Source organism: Anopheles coluzzii, chromosome X (assembly GCF_943734685.1).
Source record: "Anopheles coluzzii chromosome X, AcolN3, whole genome shotgun sequence".
Classification (NCBI taxonomy): domain Eukaryota; kingdom Metazoa; phylum Arthropoda; class Insecta; order Diptera; family Culicidae; genus Anopheles; species Anopheles coluzzii.
The window spans coordinates 27,434,156-27,444,007 of NC_064669.1; the positions used below are offsets into that span (position 1 = coordinate 27,434,156).

The following is a 9,852-nucleotide window of genomic DNA, read 5'->3' on the forward strand; positions in this document are numbered from 1 at the left end:
TACCGTACCCATTTATAGTTTGAGAATAGGTTAAGATCATTTCGAACCTAAGGCCTCTAATCATTCGCTTTACCAGATAAGAATAAGGTTCGAAACGCTACGTGCACCAGCTATCCTGAGGGAAACTTCGGAGGGAACCAGCTACTAGATGGTTCGATTGGTCTTTCGCCCCTATGCCCAACTCTGCCAATCGATTTGCACGTCAGAATTGCTTCGGTCCTCCATCAGGGTTTCCCCTGACTTCAACCTGATCAGGCATAGTTCACCATCTTTCGGGTCGCATCCTGCGCACTCCGGGGATGCCCGCTGGGTGTGCAAGCACACGCCGTATCGGGACACCCTGGGATGGAGGGGTCCGACGAAGGCTTGCGCCAGTGCCGAACCCGTAATCCCGCAACTCGAGTTGTCTTCGCCTTTGGGTGTATCGAACCGGGACACACGCGGACGTGACCACCGACCCATTGGCTTGCGCGCAAGATAGACTTCTTGGTCCGTGTTTCAAGACGGGTCCCGGAGGTGCCTCAATGCATGATGCATCATCGCCGAACGAAGGATTCGCGCGCCTTTCGGAGAAGACAGCGGTACTACCCCTCTCGTTAGAATCCATCACCCTTCCAGCAGCACACCAGAGCTCGGTCAGACCCATTCGCCTTCCAGAAGGACTGCGCGGAGATCCCCGGTCAGTGTAGAGCAGCTACCCTACCCTTACAGAGGGACCGTCCACCACGAGCTAGGGGCAGTGTATGCCGGAGCGTTAGCACGAGGCCAACCGCTGTTGTAATGGATCGCGATGTCCGTTACCGCGGATCGATAAGTGCACGGCAATTGCTAGTTTACCGCTGAATATCGCCGCCCGGATCATTGAGTTCAACGGGTTTGTACCCCTAGGCAGTTTCACGTACTATTTGACTCTCTATTCAGAGTGCTTTTCAACTTTCCCTCACGGTACTTGTTAGCTATCGGACTCATGGTGGTATTTAGCTTTAGAAGCTTTACCTTATTTTTACCTCCCACTTAGTGCTGCACTATCAAGCAACACGACTCCATGGAGCCGACCGTCTATCACCTCACCTCATGCCTTTCCACGGGCCAAACACCCTCTATGGGAGAATGGGCCACCTTCAAGTTAAACTTGAAGTGCACAGTGCGTGATAGATAACGGACCGGTCCAGTACACGGAATCGGACAGGCACGTTTCCATGCCGTCCCTACGTGCTGAGCTCTTCCCGTTTCGCTCGCAGCTACTCAGGGAATCCCGGTCGGTTTCTCTTCCTCCCCTTATTAATATGCTTAAATTTAGGAGGTAGTCACACATCACTTGAGGCCTACGTGGTGTAACCGAGACGTAAGTATTACAGCTACGCCCGTGCCGTGGGTTGATGCTTGTATATGTAGGGCTAACTTAGCGTGGTAGCGCAACGCCGTGTATGGGCCACATGAGTTACAGCGACTTAGCTTTCCGAATCCCTAGACGAGCCGACTTTAGCCTGGAGAGTAGACTGCCGGTGGCCATCGGGAACGACGTAGCATTAGTTCGAACCATGCGGCTTGACACACACCACAAGCCCTACGCATCAAACACCACCAACACGAAACGCATCCAACATACGCTCGAGAGTGTCCACTTTCAACGCCCGACGACCGTCAGAAGGGGACCAAGCACGTCATTATGCACAGCGACCGCCCAGTGCGTCGGATGACCCGGGCACCTTCGCGGACGGCCACTGTAGTTAACTAAATGAGACTTTGGTAATTAGTAGGCACTCAAGAATGTGTGCATCGGTCGGGATTAAACGTCCGATGCGCCATATGCGTTCAACTTATCAATGTTCATGTGTCCTGCAGTTCACATTATGACGCGCATTTAGCTGCGGTCTTCATCGATCCATGAGCCGAGTGATCCCCTGCCTAGGGTTTAAAGAGTGCCTTTTGGGGCCGAGTGGCGTAACCACGTTCAAAGTTTGGTATGCAACACACTCGACCTGCAACAATGGGTTACTCAAACTTGTACAAGTACAAGTGTTGTCTCTTACGAGACGTCTTGATATGCTCTCTAAAAAAGCGTACGCTAATGCAGGTACAAATTAATGTACGTCCCAGATAGTGACGATCTCTGGGAGGAAGAACCGTAAGGAACTCCCCACACATATAAAAACTACGGTTTGGGAGTGCATGTCGGCGCCGAGTGCAAATTACCGCGTTCAAAGTTTGGTATGCAGCGCACTCGACCTCCAACATAACACTTCAACCTTGTTATTACTCATTCAAAAACCACGTTAATGATCCTTCCGCAGGTTCACCTACGGAAACCTTGTTACGACTTTTACTTCCTCTAAATCATCAAGTTCGGTCAACTTCGGCCGTGCCAACTGCTACTCACGAAGGAATCGCGGAAGGTGTGCCTCCAGAGACCTCACTAAATAATCCATCGGTAGTAGCGACGGGCGGTGTGTACAAAGGGCAGAGACGTAATCAGCGCTAGCTAATGACTAGCACTTACTAGAAATTCCAGGTTCATGGGGACCATTGCAGTCCCCAATCCCTACTAAATGAGCATTTGGGTGATTTCCCGTCCCTCTCGGAATGGGGGCGCCATAAGGCGAGAACACGCAGCCCACAACATCTAAGGGCATCACGGACCTGTTATCGCTCAATCTTATCTTGCTAAACACAAGTTGTCCCGCTAAGCAGGGCAAACTAAGTGACGGGCACCCGTGAGGACACCCGCCACTCCTAACGTCAGGTGCGCCCGGAGGCACACTACTGACAGCGTTCTAGTTAGCTTGACTGAGTCGCGTTCGTTACCGGAATTAACCAGATAATTCATTCCACGAACTTAGAACGGCCATGCACTGCTACCCTTAAGTTTGAGAAAGAGCTATCAATCTGTCTTATCTCAATAAGTTCGGACCTGGTAAGTTTTCAAGTGTTGAGTCAAATTAAGCCGCAAGCTCCACTTCTTTTTTTTTAATGCTCAAGGATTTATTCAGTATAAGCTTAACTTATCTTACATTAAATCCTGATCTCCCTCTTCTGGACCTTTTCCCTAGCAGGGCTTGGGACCGGGAGTATATTACGCACGTGGCATCGCCTTTATTGTTTCATGGACATTTCATTCCTTTTTCATTCGCATAACGGAATTGCTCCCCCAACGCATTTTTTCATGCCATTCCTTTCGCTTTCCTCTAAACCCCCTATCCCATAATCCTCCTTGTTTAACGGCCGGAGGTAGTCGCTTCCGTGATGGCTGCCAGGGCGTCTGCGGATAGCGCCTCACGCGCTCCCTGGTTAGACGGCACCCTACGTGATACTCGGCGTAACCGCTCCATCTCACGCCTTCTCATCCGCCGTCGGATGATATCAGCTTCCGAAGGGGCTGACCTGCTCCTCCGGCTTCTACCATGAGGGACTGGTGGTGGAGTCCCTTCCCTGGCGCGTTAACGGTAGAGACGTTGCAGATACAGTCTCCGTTCGTGCCGCGCTATTATCATTCTCGGAGAAGGAGGCAGTCCGCGTCCTCTAATGGGGATGGGTGGTGGCGCTTCTCCTGCTTCCTCCGCCCGCACCGCCGCCATCAGGATGGTTTCTTCGCGTTCCCGTTCGGCTGCTGCCATTGCGGGTGTAAGGCGCACTTCCGCCCGTTTCTCCGCCCTCCAGCGACCTCTTCTGGTCCGTCTGGCTCGACCTCGGTTGGATCGAAAGAGTTCCGCCACCCCATCAACCGACACCTGCTCACCATCCGGCGGACCGGCGTCTACCGCTGCTGCTCTCGTCGGTAGTGCTGCAAGGTGGGCCTGGAGATTGAGCTGTAGCTCGTCCTCACGCCAAAGCTGTTGCAACACCTTCGTAATTCACGTGCAGCTTCCTGGATGTTGTTCCACCGCTCGGGGCTCTCCAGCAGCTTCATGCCGAGATTGTCCTCGCTCACTGGATCGCTGGTGCCGTATCCCATCAACTCCACTCGGATCTCGTGGAAAACCTCGCACCGGAACAGCACATGCGCCACCGACTCAACCGACCCCGGGCACCGTGGGCATTCCGCCGATGGGGCAAAACCGCAGACATGGAGGTATTCCCGGAAGAATCCATGTCCGGTTAATACCTGCGAGAGGTGGAAATCCACCTCTCCATGTCGCCTACTCATCCACAAGTGCAAGTCCGGGATCATTCGGTGGGCCCAGACCGCGTACCGACTGGCCGTTGGAGCTGCGGCCGCCGCATCCCACGCTCGCTGCCACTCCTGGAGAGTCCCCTGCCGCTCCTCCAGCCGGATGTCCTTGCGGCTGGCGCCCGGGGCAGCTAGGAGCCTCCGATGGCATCTTGCGTCCTCCCGTACCAGCAGCCTGAACGGCACAAGGCCTGCCAGTGCGACTCCTGTCTCATATGCCACCGACACGAACGAGCTGGTGACACCGCGAGCCAGGGGCCTCTGCACCTGGGCCAGCTTCCTCTGGCACCACTGCAGATCCGTCGCCTCGGACCACTCGGGGGCAGCATACCGGATGATCGACTCCGCCACTGCCGCCAACAGCCGACGCTTGGCCGCCTGGGGCCCACTGTGGTTCCTCATTACTGCGGTGACCACACCTACTACGCGGAGGGCTTTAGCCATCGACAGCTCCACGTGCGGCTTCCACGACAGGTGGTCATGGATCTGGACCCCCAGATACCGGATCGACTGTTTGCTGTGTATGATGGTGTCCCCTACGCGGAACGGCACCTTCAGTTGACCTCTTCGCAGACTGGAGATCATTACTCCTTCCGTCTTCTCCGGAGCGAGCTGCAGGTGATGGTCCTCCATCCAAGCCGCAATCGCGTCCACCGCCTGTTCAGCCACCAATGCCGCCTCCTGTGGTGTGCAACCCCGTGCCATGACCACTATGTCATCCGCATAGCCGATGACGCTAGCCCCTTCAGGGAGCTCGACCCGCAACACGCCGTCGTACATGATGTTCCACAGGGTCGGGCCCAGAATGGACCCCTGTGGAACACCTGCAGTCACTCGGCGTGTAACGGGCCCGTCTGCGGTGTCATAGACGAGCTCCCTGTTGGCAAAGTAGTCTCTAAGGATGTTGCGGAGCTGCCTCGGCACGCCTTTGTCCTCCAGCGCCGTAGCGATGCACTGCCAGCTGGCAGTGTTAAACGCATTACGCACATCCAGCGCCACAACTAGAAGGCAGCGTTTATCCCTGTTGTTTGTACGGCCAAATGACATCGCGTGACTGCCTGCATCCACCACCAGCTGAATCGCCTGCACTGTCGAACGGCCCCTCCTGAACCCGTACTGGTTTTCTGCCAACCTCGGTGATTCAGGATCCTCGATGACATCGTTTATTCGCGACAACAGCAACCGCTCGTACACTTTGCCCGGGTTGTTCAGCAGCAGAATCGGGCGGAAGGATGAAGCGAGCCCCGGTGGCTTGCCCGGCTTGGGGATCAGGGCCAGTTTCTGCTTCTTCCACTCATCCGGGAACCGCTCGTTGTCCAAGCATTCCTGGAACAACTTCTTGAAGATGTCCGTATGCTTCCGGATGGCGGCCGTCAAAGCGGCGTTTGGCACACCATCCAGTCCTGGAGCCTTCCTCGGGTTCAGCGAGCTCGCGATGTCCAGCAGCTCCTGTTCATTAACGTCCCGAACTGGTTCCTCCTCTCCCCTCTCCAGGACTTGGCCTGGTGACGCTGGCCAGTCAACCGGAGGATGCTGGGGGAACAGAGTGGAAACGATGACCTCTAGCACCGATGAATCGCGCTCCCTCGCCGTCCAGCTTCCACTAAGGCGGCTAAGTACGTTGCGGTACCATTGTCCCGTCTCGTCTTCCGCGAGGCCCCGCAGTATTTCATCGAAATGCTCCTTCTTGCTGGTGGTGATGGATGAGTCCAGGGCGGTCCGCACCTGGAGAAGGTCGCTGGCTGCGGCGATCTGCTCTTCCTCGTCGATGGCAGCTTCAAGGCGTTCCTTAGCAAGGCGGCAGTTCTCACACAGGACCTCGATTGCTGGCGTCCACCAATAAGCAGGTCGTCCCGAGTGACCTTGTGAAGGGAACACTCGCGCCATGGCTGCGTCACAAGCTTCCGTCATGACTCTCTCCAAGCTTTCGGCACTTGTAACCCGCTCTGCGAACGAAGCTACGTCGAGCGCTACACCGAAAAGCTCGGCGTCGAAATGACGGGTACGCCATCTCGTGCCGCTTTCTCGCGTGGAAGGACCCTCCTGTCGACGACTATCTGCCGCTGGCCGCTGGAGCAGCTCCCCTACAGCAAACCGAATGTACACGTAGTTGCTGTACGAGTATATGCTAATAATCCTCCACCGATGCTCCGGAATGGTGTTGACTGCGGCGATGCTGCTGCTGGCGAAGGCAACGTCCACCACGCTCGGGCGAGCCACTCCGTTGCCCAGGAAGGTTGGGGCGGTGCCGGTGTTTAACACCTCCAGCCCCAAGCTGTCGACGAGCTGGACCACAGCCTCTCCCTTTGCATTGGTGCGGCAACTTCCCCAAGCGGTGTGCCACGCATTGAGATCCCCCGCAAAGACGACGCGCGGGTGACCTCTCGCCAACACATCGATGCGCTGCATTACCTCCTCGAACTCAGAGACGCCCGCTGAGGGCGACACGTAGCAACATATGAAGAGAACGTCATTGATCCGGGCAGCCGCGATCCCAGACTGCGTCACGGAGACCACTTGCTGAACCGGATACGTTTCGCTGCTGGCTATGATGGCCACCTTCCCGTCCCTGTCGGCTACCCAGTTCCCATTGTTCCTGGGGACACTGTGCAGCTCCACCATCAGACAGACGTCCGCCCGCTCCATCCGCATCGTGTTGAGCGCCAGGTCTTGCGCGCTCCTACTGCGATTGACGTAGATCTGTAGCGCCTCCATTTCAGTTCGAGGGTTGTCCACCGCAGGCTGTGGCACCAATACGGTGGGCGCCGCCACACAGCATGCACTTGATCTCATTGGTGCAACCCGACGCCTTGTGAGTTTGGTCACCACACCGTAAGCAACGCTTGGACTGATCCTCCCCCGTACACGTCGCGGCGATGTGTCCCCGCTCCAGACACCGGAAGCAGCGAGTCAGCTGACCCGACACTTTTCGGGCTTCATGTACCGAACAATACGTGTAGCCCAGCACCGATCGGCGATCTTTGACGAGTTCCGCTTCTGCTCGTGGGAGGCGCACTCGAGCCCGCTTCGTCATGTCTCGGCGCTCCCAAAGGTTCATGGTGGCCACCAATGACTGCTTTCCCAGAGTGGTCATGAACGCCTTTTTGATCGCCTCCTCGTCGATCATGTTGTCGATTCCAGTCAGGACGACCTCAGCCATCTCTGTCCTGACGGTTACCGATCCACTCTCCCCGATGACCTCCTGGATTATGTCCTTCAGCTTCGCGCTATCGACGTCGTGGGACAAAGGCAGCAGGAGGTGGTCCTTCGGCGTTCTTCTGCCAACCTCAATTTGCCGCTGGAAATCGGCAAACCGCGGGCTGGTCCGGATCTTCACATACATGTCCTTGTAGGACACTCCTGGGGCGGGCACAACGACGATTTCGTCCGGGCGTTTTCGTCGCTGATGAATGTCCGTCCGCTGCTGCTGCTGCCCATTTTGCTGGTGCGGCCACTGCTGATGCTGCCGGTGTGCTGGCTGCCGCTGGGCTGACTGCTGGGGCAGATTCACTCCGTTCTGTTTATTCCCACGCCGGTTTCCGCGAACGACCTCCACCCACGTTCCTGCCTCGTCAAGTACCGCCGAGGATGCCGACTCCGCAACGCCTTGACGCTGAGCACGCACGCTCTGCTGCACCGTCGGCCATTGCTGCGCAGGTAGCCGCTGCTGCCGTTGTTGTTTCTGCTGCTGCTGACGCCACCTTTGGCGCTGTTGATCTTCCAGCTGTTGCCGCTGTTCTTGTCGTTGCTGGATTTCCATCCTCCGAAGCAGCTCCTGCTCTCGCTGCAGTTCCTGCTGGCTCTCTAGCCGAGCTCCGCTGGTTCCACCAAGGGTTTGCGCTAGAAGAGCGTTGAAGAGCTCTTTCTCCTTGCGAAGCTCTTCGCGGTGTTCCGCTTCACGTACCCGAGCTTCTTCGCGCGCCTCTCTTACCTCCCTTTGCGCTTCCTTCAGTTGCTCGTTGGAGGCCTCCATTTGCAAGCGCAGCAACTGGATTTGCTCCTCCAACCGCTTGACAATGCTGACCGTCGTCTCATTGTCAGCTTTCGCATTCGCCAGCATCCGACGCACTTCTCCGGTGGAAACCGGTGTTGAAGTCGTCAGCTTCGTCGCCGTTCCCGCCGATTTCACTCCTCACGTCCACATGGTCCTCGCTGGCACTCCTGCCGATGACGGTTCCTCGACGATGGTCCCGAGTTTTTTCTCGCTCATCGGCTTCTTTGTTGTGACGGTAGGACGCTCATCGACCGATATTGTCCTTCCTCTCAGTCGCGTTTCCATGGTGGCGAGTTGTTACCCCCCGCCTCCGCGAATGTTCCCCACGCTATGATGCTATGAGAAGCGCACACACAGCGACACGGAACGCCACGCGCGGGCAACGGAGCGCCACGCGCGGCAACAGCCGAGAAAGTTCCATGCGCTTGCGCACACACTCACACACACATACACACACGCGCGGGCAAAAGGAAGCCACGCGCGGCAACAGCCGAAAAAGTTCTAGAAAGGTCCAGAAGGTTCTATTCTCGCTCGCGCACACACTCACTAACACGGAACACACGCGCGGGCAACGGAGCGCCACGCGCAGCCACAGCCGAAAAAATTCCACGCGCTCGCAAACACACTCACACGCGCATACACACACGCGCGGGCAAAAGGAAGCCACGCGCGGCAACAACCGAGAAATTTCTAGATAGTTCCAGAAGGTTCTACTCGCGCTCGCTCACACACTCACTAACACGGAACACACGCGCGCCCGCGCACACACTCATCAACACGGAACACACGTTCGATATACGAATTTCACAATGTCTTCGGTATCTTTCAAAATACTCCACTGATTTTCACAAACTATGTCTCTTAGTCTTCGTCTCGTCAAAGCACACACGCGCAAATAATTTGATTTGCGATTGGAATCACGAAAATCATATAATTTGCAATTTAAGAAATCGTGCGTGTAGCGTCACTTTCGCTTTCGCTACACATACACACACTCACTATTATTCGTCACACGGATAACTATCGCTCCCACTCTCTCGCTCTCACGAATACTTTCTCACCACACGGAGCACTGCGCAGATACGTCCATTCGGGTTGAGCTCTCGATTGCGACTGCAAGCTCCACTTCTTGTGGTGCCCTTCCGTCAATTCCTTTAAGTTTCAACTTTGCAACCATACCAACCCGATTTTGGTTTCCCGGAAGCTACTGAGAGCACCGAAGGTAGATAGCGTCTCCCAATTGCTAATTGGCATCGTTTACGGTTAGAACTAGGGCGGTATCTAATCGCCTTGATCCTCTAACTTTCGTTCTTGATTAATGAAAGCATCCTTGGCAAACGCTTTCGCTTCTGTGGGTCCTACGACAGTCTACGAATTTCACCTCTCGTGCCGTAATACCAATACCCCCGACTACTTCTGTCAATCATTACCTCTTGGTCTATTACAAACCAACGAAACCACTCAGACCGAGGTCATGTTCCATTATTCCATGCAAAATTATTCTCGGCCAACGCCGGCCCCGGAGGACCGGACGCTTTGAACTAGCCTGCTTTGAGCACTCTAATTTGTTCAAGGTAAACGAGAGTTCCCGGGCACCATTAAGCTGGGTCGAACAAGACCTTGACCGAGGAGGTCGCGGCGACAAGTCCTGACCCATCACGGAGTAGAACGCCCAGGTACACCATTGTGA

General features: G+C 55.7%; 1 non-coding gene across 1 annotated transcript; it reads right to left on the bottom strand.

Annotated features, from left to right (window-relative positions):
• Window positions 1-1,758: 1,758 nt before the first annotated feature.
• Window positions 1,759-1,916, bottom strand: LOC120960711 (5.8S ribosomal RNA). Its single transcript, XR_005752517.1, has one exon. It is a non-coding gene; the product is annotated as a 5.8S ribosomal RNA (ribosomal RNA).
• Window positions 1,917-9,852: the final 7,936 nt, after the last annotated feature.